Source organism: Sitophilus oryzae, unplaced genomic scaffold, assembly GCF_002938485.1.
Source record: "Sitophilus oryzae breed Bouriz unplaced genomic scaffold, Soryzae_2.0 scaffold_158_pilon_pilon, whole genome shotgun sequence".
In the NCBI taxonomy this organism is placed as follows: Eukaryota; Metazoa; Arthropoda; class Insecta; order Coleoptera; family Curculionidae; genus Sitophilus; species Sitophilus oryzae.
Genome location: NW_022146269.1, coordinates 1,554,158 through 1,572,765, shown reverse-complemented (window position 1 = coordinate 1,572,765; position 18,608 = coordinate 1,554,158). Strand labels below are relative to the sequence as shown.

The following is an 18,608-nucleotide window of genomic DNA, read 5'->3' as shown; positions in this document are numbered from 1 at the left end:
CCAAAAAAGATATAAAAAAAATACCGTTTCTATAATATCGAGAGGGAATACATATGTCGTATTTTTTGAACCACCCCGACCTACTCCTTAGGAGGCACCCCTACTCACTTGAAAATCTTAAATGGCAACACCCCACTTGTGGCGTCTTTTTGGAAAGCTCATGAAAAATGCTAAATGATGATCATAAAGTTTTTAGGGTGAAATGGAAAAACTACCCTTACACGAACAATTAGGTGGACATTAGTGAAAAAGGTGATTTTTTCAGCATAAGTTACAAATTGGGACCCAGCTAAATGAGGTTTTTTCAAACTACCCCGACCCACCCCTAGGTGCCACCCCTCACTTCTAACCTCAAGATAGCGATACCCCACTTGCGACACGTCTTTGGTTCCTAACTAGTTCGAATGAACTATTCCGACCCCGGAATGAAAGGAACTAGTTCCTGGTTTCTCAAAGAACTAGTTCCTCAGGACCTGTTCCGGGATCGAGACTGTGACCGATATAGAATAATATGCGGCGGCGACGGATCGGCTAGCGCGCGTAGCCCGATGGTAGGCAGGAGTGGGGAGTGCCAGCCGTACGTTATCGGATCCGGACCTAGAGGAACTAAACTAAATAAAAGACTAGTTTACGTACGAACGGATCGGGCCAGCGCGATCGATGCTAGGCAGGAGTGGGGAGTGCCAGCCGTATGCCGTATGTTATCGGATCCGGACCTAAAGGAACTAGGGGAACTAAATAAAAGACTAGTTTACGTATGGATCAGCCAGCGCGATTGATGCTAGGCAGGCGTGGGGAGTGCTAGCCGTATGTTATCGGATCCGGACATAGAGGAACTATTCACGGGAAGACTAGTTCACGGGAATCTATTCAGTCGGCAGATCCGAGATATAATACAAGGCGACGACGATGGATTCTGCCTTAACTATTGCCATAGCCGGCGCGGCGTAATTGCCACAGAAAATTGTCGTGGGTACTGTTTTTGATCTTTAGTTTGTTTTTTAAATATTTTATGGGAATGTTTCACTTTAGGTCCCTAAAATTAAGAAATATCTTATAAAACGAAGTAGATATTCTGAATTTTTAGACAAAAACAAAAAGCTTGAAGTGAGGAAAAATGCATTTTTTCGTAAAATTTTTGTAATATTTGCTCCAATTGATTTGTGATATAGTTTTTTAAATTCTGATTTGAGTTTTTTTTATCTGCAATAAAACTTACCTATATGTTTTTAGCATACAAAATTATACAGATCATACTGTGAATAGTTCTGACTGACAACGAAACGTATTAGCAAGCAAGGGGGGTGTCAATGTTAGTCGGGAACTATTGTGAACTAAAGACCTAATTCAAGGAACTATTCCTCTGGAGGAACTAGAACTAAGGAACTAGTTCCTCCCAAGGGACTAGAATTCCCACCCCTAGCGCATTGTCCTATTCGTTTACATGATATAATATTTTATGTAAAAGGAAGGGAAACGGAAGGGAGCTGATATGGAAGGTATAGTGGAAATCAACCTTTATTCTGCCGCGCTTAAGTAAATCCTAAAATGGGTATGCATATAAAAATAATTAAAAAAATAGTCACAAATCTGGAAAGAAACCATTAATTCATCTCCATCGCTTGACATATTTGAAAGACAACTCGGTGTTACGTTGTCTTGTATAACATTGTAGTTCACCGCATTAACTTTTCTGAAAAAACACCACCGGCGGTAATCCACGCCCGTTTTATTTTCGTACCAGTCCGACGCCATGTGCATCCGTAGTACCGACGCGACGACGACGGCAGCCTCCCGCTTGCTGGCATCTCCCTTATCAGTCCTCTGGAATATCTCACAACGGCGAGACATATTCCAGCTAGATTTTTCCGTCTTTTATTATTATTAATTAGTTCGATCGTGATACGTCGCCAGACGCGTCTTTTGTTGTTAGAGACTTGTGGTACTACTCTTTGGAGCGGGAGCAGATAGTAAAGTGGAAATAAGTGACAGAAGACTTTTGAGATTGATTGTGTTGTATTGGAGGTTGTTACCGCTAGCCGTATTGTTGATGCCAAAAGTTGATAATTTATAATTATGTGTTATTACATTTATTCTCATAAAAATGATAGATAATACAGTGTTTTTAAAAAATAACTTGATAAACATTCCTAGTTTAATAGTCAAAGGAAAAAGAAAAAATGCCATTAAGTTCCAATTCATTTTGCTGCATTTTTTTGGGATACTGCTATTTTCAATATTTCTTTTCTAAAGGTACTTATTGAAAGGTTTGGTTGGTACTATTAACATTCTTGATCTTTTGTCAGTTATTTGAAAAATCTCACAACGACGAGACATACTTCAGCCAATTTTTTCTGTCTTATTATTACTAATTGATTAACTAGTATTGATCGTGATACGTCACCAGACGCGTCTTTTGTTGTTAGGGACTTGTGGTACTACTCTTTGAAGCAGGAGGAGATAGTAAAGTGGAAATAAGTGATGGAGGTTGTTACCGCTAGTCGTACTATTGATGCCAAAAGTTAATAATTTATAATTATATGTAATTACATTTAATCTCATAGAAATGATAGGGGAAGAAAATACAGTATGTTTTTAAAAGTAACTTGGTAAAAAGACTTAGTTTAATAATCTCAGTCCATAAAGAAACAATATCATGAAATAACAAATAATTTATTAGATATCCATAATTAATTCCGTTTTTTTTGGATGCATCTACACACCGGAAAAGTCTAGGGATATTACAATTTTATCCAGCCATCGTCAGTAATTTTATTATTTGCATTTCTGATATAATAAAATTAAAATAAACAAATAGTTTACAGGACGTATTGGAAATAAAAATGCGAAATTTTCCGAATTTTTCAAATTTACCTTGATTTTTATTGAACTCAAAAAAATGCACACATTTTTTTTTATTCTAAACTGTGAATTAAAAAAAAGATAAAACCATTTTTACTTAATAAAGGGTATGGCCTCTTCTACTGTTCATTACAGCCCTACATTATCTCTTCATGCTCCTGATCAGGTTGTCGATCTCTTCTTGAGGTACAGCCTGCCACGCTGCATTCACGGCCCGAACCAGATCCCTACGAGTTTCACGAGGCATACCCATTCTCAAAATTCTTCTTTGGACCGCGTCCCATACGTGCTCGATGGGGTTGAGGTCAGGAGATTGTGCCGGCCAGGGTAAGATGTTTAATTGATGAGCATTGATAAACTCACCACTCTGGCTGTATGAGGCCGTGCATTGTCATGCATGAGAATGAAGTTTCTCCCAAAATCATTGGCATATGGTAACACGACAGGCTCAAGAATTAAATCACGATATGTGATTCCTGTTAGAAACCTTTCAAGAAAAACGAGATCGGTTTTTCCGCCTAACTGGACTCCTCCCCAGACCATAACTGTTCCACCTTGATAAGGGTGCACTTCCTGAACATGATCCAACCGAATAAGATTTCCCGGTTCTCTCCATACCCTAAGCCTTCTCGAATCCGGATGAATTCCAAAGCGTGACTCATCCGTGAAGAGAACATTAGCCCATTGTTCATTCGACCACTGAACATGATCTTGAGCCCACAAATATCGTACCTCTCGATTTCCTCTCGTTAAGGGTTGAGCTCTCCAGGGGCGTCTGCTTCTTAAGTTGATCTCTCTTAATCTATTGCGAACAGTGTCAGGACTAACGGTTACATTATGTGTTTCCTGGAGAATTAAACTAAGCTCTGGTGCTGTAAGAGTCGGTCGGCGTCGAGCATTTAATTGTAAAAAATGATCTTGCTGAGGGGTAGTAATGCGATGTCGCCCTGTGTGCCTTTCAGCAACATCACCACTTTCACGGTAGCGTGCACTTAATCGCGATATTACACTTTGCGTTGTATTTAATGCTCTAGCTACGTCGATTTGGCGCATTCCAGCTTCGAGCATACCCATGGCCCTTAGCATTTCATCTCTGTTAAGATGTCTACGCTCCATAATGTCGTTTAATACTAAACAGAGTTATTTGAATGAATTCTGGCCAGTTATCATAATAACATAGCCATTACAGGTTAAATTCGAACAATTGATGCTAGGTGCTTTTTTATATATTTGACAAAAATGCACAAACACTTCTGCAAATATCCCAAATTTAGAAATAACTAGTGTGACTACTTCGTTTCAATCGAAGTATAGAAAGAATCGGCCTACAAATATGTGGTTGTTTATTCAAAACATTTATATTTAACTTTAATAAAATGATATCACTAGATTTTTCCGGTGTGTGTATTTTCAACAATTTTTCAAGAGCATGCTGATTGGAAGTTTTAGCTGGTTTTCACTCACATTTTTGCTCTTTTATTGGTCCTCTGGAATATCTCACAACAACGGCGAGTCTAGTGTTTTTAGAGCTGTGCTATACAATTTTTCGGACACCATAAAGAAGTGGAAATAAGTGGTAAATAGTTGATATATTGATTGTGTCGTTTCTGGAGTTATTACCGTTAGTCCTAATGTTGGTGCCAAAAGTTATAATTATCAATAATTATATTTAATCTCATAAAATGATTTTTACAGAATTTTTTAAAGTACCTAACTTAGTAAATATTCTTAGTTTAATAATCAAAGCAAAAATAAAAAGAAGAAAATTCTAATAAATCCAAATTAAACTATTTCAGAGACCAACATCCTGTGTTTTTTTTTTGTATATTAGTATTTTCATCGTTCGTTCGAGAGCCAATACCACAAGAATAACCAATACTATCTTCATCGCCATAAACATTAACGGTTGATTTGGAAGTAAAGAAACACTGAATTATGGGAACAATTTTGTACAGCTGTTACTATTAAAAATATGTATAATTAGTACCAATATACCGAGTTTTCAGATAAAACAACGAGATTTGGTATGTTAGTATGTGACAGAAATTGGGATTGATTGACGTATTCAATTGTTTTCGGTCAGAGTGCCATTTTCTATCGAATAAAGAAAAAAAATACGTAGGGTGCCATTAAAAAATCAAAAGTTGTAGACATTTCCGGTGAAACCGGAAGTGACCGAAAACAATTGAATACGTCAATCAATCCCAATTTATGTCAAACACTAACATACCAAATATCGTTGTTTTATCTGAAAAAATAAAAAAGTTATAGGGGGTGAGCCACTTTTGAGACTCACCCGGTATACTTATAGGAAATTTTGGATGGTGGTGCTCACTTATATTCTGGCTTTCTCATCAGTCGTCTGAAATACCTATGGCGAGACGTGCTCCGGCAAGATTTTTCCGTGTCTTTTGATTATTAAATTAATTAGTTCCATATAGTGATATGTCGCTAGACGCGTCTTTTTTTAGAGACAAACTTGATAATTCATAATTACAAGTAATTAGGTATTTTTACTAGAAATGACGGAGATTATATTTATCATTGTTTTAAAGTAGGTTAATAAATATTCTTACTGTAGCAATAAGAATAAGAGAATACATAAAATTAAAAATTGTGTATTTTTAACATTATATTCAATAATATCACTTTTTTTATCACAGCTTTTTTACTGTGTTTTGATGTATGTACAGGGTTTTCAGAGAAACTCAGTTTTTTAATGGAACACTTTGTATATTTTACGTTTTTTTTTGAAAGGTCTTTTTCTTCCTATTTCAAATATAAGTTTGTCTATATTTGCCTGATACGTTTTTTAATTATTTTGGTTTAATCAATGCAATCGCTATCACACAAAATACTTAGAGTGCTTTGGAAATCGTAGGTATACTAAATAATACACTTTTTTTCAAACGTCACAAAAGTATTAATTTTTTCGACGTGATTGGCAATATAAAAAAGTCATTTTAACGCCTAGGCGTAAAAGTAAAGCGTTGTGGCGTTTAAAAAAAATAGCATGTTCTATTCGGAGTAAAAATGACTTTTGCCTCGTCACAAAAAGTGTCATTTTTACATCATTTATGTCGGTTGAATTTTGCATTGACTAAACCAAAATAGTTCAAAACACGTTAAAGCAAAAATATTGACAAACTATATGATGAAATTCTTTTTGATCATCTTGTTTATTTTTATTTCACTTTTTAACGGTTCAGGTGAAACAACTCCACAACTACAATTAAAAAAAAAGTTTTTTGCTAAGTCCATTAGGCAGGCTTGCAGGTATGGCAGTAAATATTTGTGCAAAACCCTGTACATATTGAAAGAGAAAAACAAATATGTATTGCAAATAAGTTACTGATAAAACTTTTCAAAAAGAAAAAAGAAAACTTTAGCTGTATATCTGGAAAGTTTTTTTTATATTTTGAAAACAATACAATTTTAAAACTTGGAACAGGGAGTCTAAAAAGTACCTAGAAAGTTTATAGTTATACCTAGAGTTTTGTATAAAAGTTGTACGGCACAAATCCTTGTTTTGTTTTTCTTTGTTTCCCGCGCCGCGCCGGTGGGCTTATGAGAAGTTAAATAAAAGCTTCGTTGTGATAAAATGTTAGTGATAAACGAGTAACTTTTGATGTAATACGATTTCGGTATGAACGTTTTGTATATTTTTTTTGGCTGCGTATTCTCTACTTTATAAATAAGGCAAAACGAAATTTGTTTTACTTAATCAAAAAGTATAATTTAATAACATTTTAAAAACACTTTATATTAATACTGATAATTTTGATTTTTTATAAGTGCTGAGTGGGTTAAAACATTCAAAAACAATATTTGTAGTAAATACACATGAACAGGAAAAAAGAGTAGGTATATCTTTTTGCAGTAGGGTTTTAAATAAGAATGCAAAATCTACGTATGTTAGAACTGTATATTTCTCCTTTGGAACGTTGTGATATTTACATTAAATACCTGTAGATTGTATAGGAGGGGGTAGTGGGTAGTTAATTTTCACTACCTTATAGATCTATTTTGTTCCCCTTTCTTGAGTTATAACTCATTATACAGTCTATAGACTTTGACAACAGTCAGTGTTCAGAGTCTCAGAACGGTTTCACTAAAAAAGATATTAGTTCTTCGTTCACTAAAAAAGATGTTAGTTCTTCATCTCCGATATCAGTCGTACCAAAGTTTATAGCACGAATCACGAATGGTTGTCGCGGTGCACTCAGTGATGAGATATTCTGGTGTTTTCCCATTTTCCCCACAGAATCAGCCTTTGCCGTTGTTTCTTAGCTTCAATCTTCTGTCCTGTTAAAAACACCGTGACATTCCGAAGATTGTTTTTACTGAAATCAAGGATTTTTCTTGGTCCTGAGAAATTTCGTTTAGTATCCTAGACCGTTGGAAGATCCCCACTCCAGGATACGAGTCTTCCAGGTTCTTGAGTTCTGCTTTAAGTTGGTTTTCATTTGGAAAGCACAACATTTGAAGGGGTGGCTGCAATAACCAGGCAGCTCCACTTTTTTCGAAAATGAGATTTTTAATGAATTACTCTTTAAAAAAATTGGCCGATTGTTTCTTGCAACAATCAGTTCTCTCAATATAGCAATACATAAATGGCGACGTTAGTTGTAGCTGCCTTACTCTTTGCAGCAAGAACCGAGCAGCTCTTTTTCGATTTCCCACAGATTTATTAAAATGGAGCTGCCTGGTTATTGCAGCCACTTCTTCATTTGTTCAGCTTCTCTAGGTATTCCTTGACCAACTTCGAATTGATGGTTACTGAATTGATAGTTCTTAAGGCTGCTTGAATATCGGATAAGATGGGTATTTCTTGTTTCCGATAGTTCCTATCTGAGATTAGTTTTACGCATCTTTCGATAGCGTAGATTTCAAGATCAAAGTGTAAAATACGATATCAAAAATCTTCTCGATCTTTGACAGAGCTCTTTGATAGAAGCATTGCAGTGGCACTAAATTCCATTCTCTGGCAAAAAAATATAAACATCTCATCAAAAACTCGCATATATGACACGATAGTTAAGAGCACACTTACATATGGCGCTGAAGTGTGGCAGATAAGCAAGTCCATGGAGGGGAAATTTTTAGCAACTGAAATGGACTTCCTCAGAAGATCGGCAAGAAAATCAAAATTGGAAAAAGTGCGAAATGAAGAAATAAGAGGAATAAGAGATGATCATCGTAGAAGAAATAAAAAGAAACAATTAATCTGGTATGGGCAGGTAAACAGAATGGGAGAAGAAAGGCTACCAAAGAATGTCATGTAATGGACCCCAACTGGAAAACGAAAACGAGGACAGGTTAAAGGGGGTAGCAAAGGCAATATCATTATGCAATTTACAAGCCGATGACTGGATAGACAGAAGGCAATGGCAGCAAGGAACCGGAAGGCGAATCATGCTGTAGAACCGAACTTATGTATATATTAAGTATTTGTTTTCGTTTAATTGAAATAGTGAAACAATAGCAAAATCTAAAGAAATACTCTAACAAGAGAAATATTATTTATTAAAATTAGAATTTTTACTTTCCCCTCTCTCTTTCTCTCTCTACCTCTCCGCAAATAAATTCATATTTCTTATCAAATGGAACAATAATTTTTTTATATTGTTCGATAAGTAACAATCATAATATATTACTCGTATTTATGAAAATATTCTTTTCCGACAATATTATTCTGAGCCAAATTATCTTCCTACAGAATGATTCTAAGCCAAAACAAAGCAATAAAGCTATTAACATTCTTTACGTACATTTAACTATTCTAATTATATAGAGCTACGGCTAGTGTACATTCCTGTTGGTAATTACGTAACGCATTCAATTTCTATTGCCACGCAAATCCCCTATCGAAGAAATCTCAAATTACCAACAACATTCGGTAGCATTAAAATAACTGCAAACTGTTAGGCCGTCAATATCACTTTAGTGCTATGAAGTCCGGTAGTACTGTCAGTATACAGACTTTATCCTCGATTTTTATTATATAATTAACTATCAGTGATATAATTGGCAATACTGCGCTAGAGGATTTTAGGATTAGTGATTGGTACTGACGCTAAAGCAAATTATCGATCGATTGGGTTTATGTAGTGTCAAACACGAGGGTGTCAAAGTAAAGTATCGATATTTAGCGTTTTAAATTTATAAAAATATGTAGAACTAAAATATGTAGTATTGTATTGTATGTAGAATGTAGAATGAGTGAGAGGGGGGGGGTTAATCACTGCGACTTTAAAGATCCCCCCCTTTAAGGTGCCCCCCTTCCTTGAGATATAACTCATCACACAGTCTATAACCCATCATACCCCTATTGTAGAGGGGACATGATATTTCCCTACTCCTCTGACAACAGATGTTCTTCCTCCGAGGGTACACTCCCTTCCACGGTTGGAGTTTGGCCCTCCGTGTCCTTCACAGTCGAGGAGCTTGCCTCCGGCTGAGGTACCCGTGAGATGTAGGCTGGAGGATCTGTCTCCATTTTCTTCACCTCTTTAACTTGGTCTCTCCTTAGACCTGATACCGGTGTTGTCCCGTATTTATAATAGAGGATATATCCCTCTTTCTCTATTGCCTCTCTTGGATTTGAGGTCAATTCCTATTGTGAGAATCTGACCATGACCCTCCTCCCACGAGTTACGCGCCAACTCGATGTCTTTACATTGAAGTTCTGGCTCTGGATAAGGCTGAGTAGGTAGGTGGTCTCTTTCCCCTTGCTCCTCGGCAGAAAGACCGTGATGACCGCCCCTTTAGGGATATTTTCTCCCTTCACTTCAACCAGTTCCGGCCATTGCCAATTTTTAAGGTTAGGTGCGATTTCCACCAACCAATTCGCCGATTCATGGGATACACAATCTCTATGAGGATCATGCCCACCCGAAAGTCTGACCCCCATTTTGTAGATCGTTGTGTTGCGATCCGATCGCTACTACTTCGTCCAGTATAGCCTCTTCTAGAGACGTTTGCTGGTCGGTGATCAGAGCAACCTCTGGGAAATCCTTTGGCAGCACTGCTATTTTCACTTGTCACTGCTTGCCTCCCGGTGTTGGACTGTTTTTCACCCTGGCTTTTTTCTCTCCCTGCCGGAGAAGAGGTTAGAGGTTCTCGCTCCCTCTCTTGCTCTTTGATGGAGATCAGTCCGGCTGTTTCTTGGTTTCTTTATTCTCCCCTTTTCGGAGGAACGTTTTCGCTTTCGCTTCCTCTGGAGCAAGTCCTTCGTGGAGCAGTCGGAGGTATCTCCGTGCTTCTGCTCCTATAAAGACCTATTCTCAGAGGATTGTATACCTTCTAGCAACCTTTTTTTTTCGGAATGAAACTAGTTTGTAATACTTTAATATGCATATTATTATCAAAAGTTATTAAGAGCCCGTAACCTAACCTATATGTTTTTATTACACTTGTTCAATAATTAAATTAGAAAACCTTATTAGATTAAATCCATTTAACTAGTAGTGGGAACTATCGAATGAATACTATCGAAACATTCGATAGTTGCAATTCATTCGAATAGTTCGATAGCTAGTAAAAAAACATTCGTTGAAAACTATTCGAATAAAAATTATCGAATAGATGCGTCATCTGCCTTGAAATATTGTATTCTAGTAATTCGGCAGCAAAAACCATTCATTTATAAAATTCATTCATTTATGAAATTCATTTATTCGTCAGGATCGATTATAATAAAATATTAACTGGATTTTAGTTGTCGCCCGGCGACGTAGGTTTCTTTCCCGAGAAACCCGACAGCGGTCGGTGGCAATGCTATGAAAGAAGCCGGCATCTTTGATTTTTTGCGGAGTCATATAAAGATAAGGACACATTATTTTTTTTATTGAAGTGCTAGTATTTACACAGAAAATACATTATGAAGGGCGCTGTTGCCATATATTGGTATTAGTTGATATTAGCAAAGAATATTATTGTTTGGCTTTAGTTAGTTAGCGATAGTATGTATAAATATTTTGCATTTTTTTTATTAATATTCTGTTGTTAGGTTAGGTTAGGCTAGATAATAAAATATTTTGGATGTAGGAAAATGATTTTTAATGTTTTTAAGCAAAGACTGGTTTAATAAAAATAATAATAACAGTAATAATTTGTTATACCAAGGTTATACCTATACCAACAAAATTTAAAATAATTTAATATAAACATTTTTTTACGTAGTAGCAAAATATAAACAACAAATTAGATGTCAAAATTATTTATATTAGATCCTATTTAAAAATAATATAGTCTTTAAATTTTTTGTGGCAACGTTGGTTTATTAAATAATAATAATTACAGAACTAATTTGTTATATTAACAACAAACTTTAAAATCACGAAATATAAACATTTATTAATTTTCTAAGCATGCAGTGTAATGGAAGGAAAATATAAATAAAAAATTAGAAATCAAAATTATTTATCTTAGGTACTTTATATTAGTATTTAAAAATAATATTTACTTTTACTGGCATTTACTTTAAAAAATAAATGAAATATTTCTTCGCAAAAAAACCGAGCAAAAAACTACATGTAAGAGAATTAGCATAAACAAAATACAAACATCGTTAACTTTTTTTTTAATTGGCACGTGTAAAACTTTCAATTTAATTTTCTCACCCCATAGTTTGAGTTCGATAACCATTTACTTAACCACATTACTTAAATATAATTATTAAGTTCAACTAATTCATATTATTAAAACATCTAAAATACACATATATACACATATAATACATATGTATTTTTAAAATTAATTCTAAGTTCATCTCATCTCTCTTAAAAATTGCTACTTCTCAAAATTTCCCATTAAAAAATAGACCATATACCATATAAAATAAAATAATTGAAAGATCGGGCTACGGAAAATCACACGAATTTTCGGAAAAATGTTGACACCTGCACACGCCCACAATCGTCAATTAAAAAAAACTACTATTTTAGTATTTTAAATATTTTAATAAACGCAAAAATATTTATAAGTCAGTATTTATAAGGCGAAGTTATAAAAATTTGGAAGAACTACTAATGCACTGACGCACACAAAAATCAAACAAATACTAAATTTCATTTATCAAAAGCATTCGATAGTCGTGGCTCAACGATAACCATTTAGTCGCACGGCGAGGTTGTCACATATGCTTTAGTATACAAATGAATGAATGATTTTATTCGAATAAAACCATTCGATAGTTGAAATCATTCATTCAGTAACCATTCGATAGTCTAATTCATTCGATAGTTCCCATCGCTACATTTAACCCTCATCTTGTTTTGATGAGTCTCATATTATTATATAGAAAATGAATTTAAATATCCTGTATAATTTTTGGTTCCTTTTTCCAGTACTAAAGAACAGAAGTACTGAAAAAGACAGCCACACGAGGAATTATCAGTGATTTTCATTAGAAAGGCTACTTTGAAGCCTTTTTTATCGATCAAACATTGTTTAGTAAATTTCTTGATAAACCAGCGCGACAAACTAACTTTTTTTGCGGTGACAATAATTATAATGCAATTAATTTTCTCATGGTTTCTTAAATTAGGTGTGCCAATTTTAATGTTTGCCCTATTTAATATTGTTGCGGTTAGAGCGTTCCCTATCTGCGTCGGCCAAGAACGTTGTTCGTTCATAATTCTCCAAAGCGGAAACAACTTCCTTAATTAATAATAAATAATCTTGCCGGATTTCAGAGTACACACTTCAGTACTCTTTCGCGCGTCGGCCGTACTTGTAACGTGAATAAACGCTACTGTTTCGTATTGTCGACGATATTATTGAAGAAAAAAGACGGTGTTTATGTTTAGAAAGTTATATTCGTTAGATTATAATACCAACGATATTTTTGGGTGCGTGTACAAACAAATTTCAGTCATCGGTTTATTAATTTCTTTGTGGTACTAGATTTGTTTATTTTGGTTTGTCAGAAGTGTTCATGTGAAAGTGAAAGTTAACGGGATTTTAAAAATTCGAAATAACGAAGTATTACGGTTTTATTTATTTCTTTTGCTCGCTTCTTTGAGGTAATCCAACTAATAAGTAAAACTATCCTGATATACAGGGTGGTCCGAACTGTATTCCGGAAACTTCGGCAGCATATTCTGCAGATAAAAATAAGGAAAAAAGTTCGTATATCGTAATGTGTGTCCTAAAAAATGACGGTGTTTATGTTCAGAAAGTCATATTTCACCCGATTATAATACCAAAGATATTTTTGGGTGCTAGTACAAACAAATTTCAGTCACCGGTTTATGAATTTCTTTGTGGTACGAGATTGTTTATTTTGGTTTGTCATAAGTGTTCATTTGAAAGTGAAAGTTACCGGGATTTCAAAAATTCTGATAGCAGCGAACTATTACGATTTTCTTTAAATTTTTTTATACCCTTTTGAAGTAATCTAATAATGGGCTTGTTCCACAATTTTTTTTTATTTTACCAATCGAAAGTACAACTAAAAAATAACAGATCTACCAAAAATTAGAATTTTATTCGTACGTTTAGTACCTCAAAAACACGTACAAACATCTATTGCGCGAGAAAGGGGCGTGGCCAGCCGCTACGTCATAGCACCACAGGTCGGCTGGCGACCGCGCTCGATACAATGCACAGGTCTGCTTTGCCCGATTACAGAAAGTGTGTTTTAAATTTATAGTATAACGTAGTGTAGTACCCTTGTTTATAATACAAGGGTAGTACTAAAGTCTTTCTTTTATTCAATATTAGTGTAAAAAAGACGAGGAAACGTTGTGTAGTGCCAGAATGCACAAATACGAATAAAAATTCCCCAGAAAAACTATTTATTTCTTTACCGTCCGACATAAAGTTAAGACGAGCATGGCAGCATGCAATGCGAAGACATGATTTTGTCCCTGATAGAGGCACCATCAGATTTTGTTGTGAAGATCACTTTAATGTAAGTTAATACTTACAAGTAGTGTTTCCTATTTTTTTTAATATAGGTTGAAGAAGACAGAAAATTACATATATGTATTAAAAACTATGAAATCAGGAAGAATAAAATTAAAATCCAGGTGTTATTCCTTACATTTTGAGTGCCAAAAACGATCTTCTGCTTCAAATACTGTAAAGCCTCGAGGATTGGCGAAAAAAAAAGAGAACAAGCAGCCATTATTAAGGGAATGATAAAGACGCGAGACAGGAGGCAAATGAAAACTTTCATTTCGGGGCCAATACAGTAGACAAGGATCTTAAAATGCATGATCAAGAGCAATCAAGAGGAGCGCATTTCAAACCATCAAATTTATGCAGCCACATAAGAAATGCTACCGCGTGCTTGCACGTTCGGATGCGGCACAGTCATTACACTTTTTCCGCTAGTATTTATAATAATACTTTAATCGTTTCTTATTTCTTAAACCTTTAGATAATATCCATATATTTTTTTTACTTTTTCTTGGGTAAAAAAACACAGTCATCACACTAATTTATACAGACTAGTGCTAGCAAGGCGATTTCAAGAATAAAGTGCCTGATAAAGCCCCACTATGTTGGAGCCAAACGTCGCATAAAAAAAATCTTTCAATTTATTAAAAAAACCTCACCCCAGAAAAGTAAAAAAAAAATATATGGATATAATAATATTTGTACATTATAATTTTTTTGCATTAATTTTGTGCTCCGGTGTAATTTTTGCCACTACTTGTCATAGTGATTGCTGTTGTTTTAACTGCACATATTATCCAATGGCATTATTACCATAATTTTGTCTGCCGGATCTGTAAGTAAAAAGTACATAGCTTACGTATCAGTTTTTAGCTTAAAGTAGAAATATTTTTCTATATATTTATTGTATTACGTCTTTTCGCGGACCAACCTCGAACTAGTCCTAGTCAATCACATATCTTAAAATCAATTCAGTATTTGTCAGCTGTATATGAAACCGCTGATTTTTTTTCTTTCGTGAATTTTTCGCGAGAATATTTATTAATAATTGATCAAAATTAATTTATTTTTGTTTTTTTTTAAATTAAAATTTTTAAAATTTCAAAAATAATTAAAAATAGTTTTCTACAAGCGTGTTAAAATGTTTTCGTCCACACTCGATATATAATAATATTATTTTTAGGTACTAGCGCTTTAAAATTTACTTTAGTCATTAAAGGAAACAAAAAAAAATATATATTTGAGAAAGTCTCTTATTTACTTGTACAATTATTATGTATTAATTCAATATTAATTATATTCATATTCTAACTTAATTATATTATTAATATAAACAATAAACAATTGTTAATTCATTAATTAGCCGAAAAGCCTCAAAATGCTAATTAATTGTATTAATGTTACAAATAGAAGAAAGATTGCATAGGTTGCTTTCTTTCATATAGGGTAAATAACCCTTTGTTTTTTACCCTAGCGAGCCGCCACTGCTTTCCGATACAAATATAGGTATTTAAGCAATAGTAAAATATCTTAGAAGGAAAATATAATAGAAATTAAAAGGTTTAGTTAGGTACCTTTGTAACTTTATTTCCTTCATTTCTGAACTAATAAATTCCTTATTTTTATTAAAATAATCCATTATCATAAAAATGTCCACTTCTGGGAGATTGCCCGAATCAGCTTTATTGAACCCTTCTCCTACCGAATGCATCTTGTGAAAATAAACCAACGAAATAGTCTAAATAACGATAAAATGACAAATTACATTAATTCAAATGAGTGTTTCCATTACGAACTGATTGACGGCCGAAGTCGGGTGTAGTGGAACTACGTCACGAGGGGGCGTGGCCTCGTCTGGCCGTTACAAACTTTAAGCTCTCATATCCCGAAAACGGCAAAAGATTTCGTTTTGAAATTTTAATGGTGCACTTATTATAATAAGTAGTATCCAAAAACGTTTAAAAACATACAAATAGGATATGATGGAACAAGCCTATTAGGAAAGCTTTATCATCAGTAAATTAATGTTTAATATGATTTTCTTCTCTTATGTTATCTAGAGACCGACATTTACTAACTATATGTAGGGATTTCATACACGATGAATTGGTTATGATTTAGGTATTTTAGATAAATAAAATGCTGATCTGTATTTATTCTATACGGATCTATTTATTTTTATTTAATGTCTATTTTTGGAAACGTTACCGATTTTATAATTGAAGATGTATTTCTGATCGTAATTGATGTTTTTCATAAACAAAAATTAAATTTAGAATTTATAATACACACAGAAATATCCCCGTAGATATAAACACAGAAAATTTATAGAAAATATTCAAAAAGCATTTTGCATAACTAAATGGCATTAAATATTCCAAATTGTTTACTAATAATGTGAACATAATTGCGTTGTTCTATAATTAACTTTAACACCTTTCTATATTTGTAAAAATTACTAATTGGCGTTATTTTAATGTGTTCTATTTTTACTTTGCAAATATTTAGACCAAAATATTTTTATATGAAGTTTTCTTTGTAAATTCTAGAATTAATATTCTTAAGAAAATTTAATTATTAAATTATATTTAAAATACTGAAATAATATCTACTTAAGGAATTACGGTGGTATATCAGGTTTATCAGAATATAGAGATGTAGGTACTTGAATAACTTGAAATTTACATAGTGTGTTTTCTAGTGTCCCCTCTTTATGTCTGTCGAAAAAGACTCCAACCCCCACTCCCCTCAAAAACCGATATACTACCTTAACTCATGACTGTTTGATATTTTTTATTACTGTGAGTGAAGTAAGTATGTCAGTTATCATTTCACTTTAATTGCTAACAAATGCTTTTTTTATCAAAGGTTTTTATTAGAAAACTGTTTGAAACTGGTAGTTTTTTCCATAGACTTAAAATAAAATATAGACTACACTATTTACATCTCAACGCGGTCAAACAATCTTTTTTGTACACATGTTTACTTCTGGGTACAGTCGACCGAACCTTCCTCATCCAGCCTATGTTGTCACGTCTTTAATATTATCAATATTTTTTTTCTTGTTATACACATATATTGAGATATTAATACTACATTTTAATAAAGTAGGTTTTAATATTCCATAGATGTATTAAATAGTCCTTATACTACTAAATTATAAGTCGGAAACTGTTTAAAAAGGATAAGTTCTTTACAATATGACAACACCGATTAGAGGCGAGGGAGCCAGGGAGCCTATTCATTCATTTATTGCCTTGTAGTACGCGTCGCACGTGTGCGGTAAAGCTTTGTTGCCGCTATGTCCCCGGTTGTATTAACGCATTTTCTTAACTTGTAGTCCTTAAGTGTTTATTTTATTGACTTTTTCTGTTCAAGAACTATAAAATATGGTTCGCCAGTGCCAAATTTGCAAAAAATTTGACTTAAACAATCTATTTAAGTCTTGAAACGACTTTCGACCGGTAGGCAACTCTCAATTTACCAATTGGGAGTCAGTGGCGTTGTTGTAGAAAGGCGCTTATTTAGATAATATTTTAGTAAAATGTAAAATCTGATTTTTTATTAGATATTAGATAATGTTTGACTAAAATTAATAATTTATTATTAATTTCAAAAATTAAATACTTAATTTCGATTATTAAATTTTTTTCTATAACATGTATTTTATTATTTTTATCGTTTTTGGACGTTTTTTTCTAAACTTTTATTTAAAAAACCTCTCCTAAATCTTAATAAAATATAAAAAAGTTAAATACCATACATTTTTAATTTAATTATAGCTTCATTAAAATAAAAAAATTACCCGGCTATGATACGGAGAGTTCAGGTGTACTTGAGAAACGAAAGACAGTGTTGTGTTTCTCGGCAGAGTCGTCAGGGAACGACCGTTACGACAGAGACAACCTATCTATCGCTCGTGTCGCACTCGTTATAACCTAAAACAATAACACAACAATAACAAGACATTGTCTGACCGCATGTTCCAGCTATTTATATGAACGAGATGCTCAGTCTATATTTTGTTTTAAGTCTATGGATTTTATATATTAGTATAGACCTTGTTTATATCATATACAAGGGTATAGATTACCTAACTATGGAAATTGGCAAAAATTAAAAAATATTTTAAGATATTTTTGTCAACCATATATCTACTGAAATGACAATATAAAGCATCTGTGAATAAAATTGTTAACTTATTTGAGTACCTTTATCGACTAAGAAGAAACAGAATAAGTTTAAACTTTCTTGAATTCGAATTTAATCAATTATAAAAATGCAGTTCTCATCGAGAACGTCACTTGTTTAGTCTTATGTCTTATTACGACACTATCAAGAAATAATTTGGTCGAAGACAACAGTAAGTTGTTTTCTTAAGTGTGTCCATGTATTTTTCACCTAATTATAAATTTATCAGCATTTAATGTACCACTCCAAATATAAAACACTTTTAAGCCTACTGAGAAATTGTTTTTCATTGCCAGAAGTGTCTAGTTTTTTATTTCTCTAGAATGTCCTAATAATAAGTCACTCACTGACTAATTACTCGATCTTTGATGTCTTTTTGAAATCTTTTGAACAGTTTAATGGCTTTCTGCGAGTGGGCATTTCGCCAAGATTTTATCACAAATATTAATTGAACCTGTACAAAGTAACTAGCGTTTAGATTGTCGTTATTTTTTAACATTCTATTATGAAAGTATAAGTACCGTATGGTCGGTGTCAAAAAACGGCGTCAAAGACGGCTGGGGAATGACAATCGAGAATAATTTTTGGCGAGGCCAATCTCTAGACGTCATTTACTAAAAATTGACATAGGCGATTGCAGATTAATC

General features: G+C 33.6%; 1 protein-coding gene across 13 annotated transcripts in view; it reads left to right on the top strand.

The window, feature by feature from the left end:
• The window catches only part of LOC115879850 (rap guanine nucleotide exchange factor 2), a 329,414-nt gene that overhangs the window by 224,580 nt on the left and 86,226 nt on the right, over positions 1-18,608 (top strand). The window contains exon 1 of one of the 13 annotated variants that reach the window (XM_030896858.1): positions 1,844-2,025. The exons of the other annotated variants lie outside the window; for them this stretch is intronic. The gene's annotated coding sequence lies outside the window, so the exon portion shown is untranslated. Of the gene's footprint in view, positions 1-1,843; positions 2,026-18,608 lie in introns of those variants that run through there. 13 annotated transcript variants of the gene reach the window in all.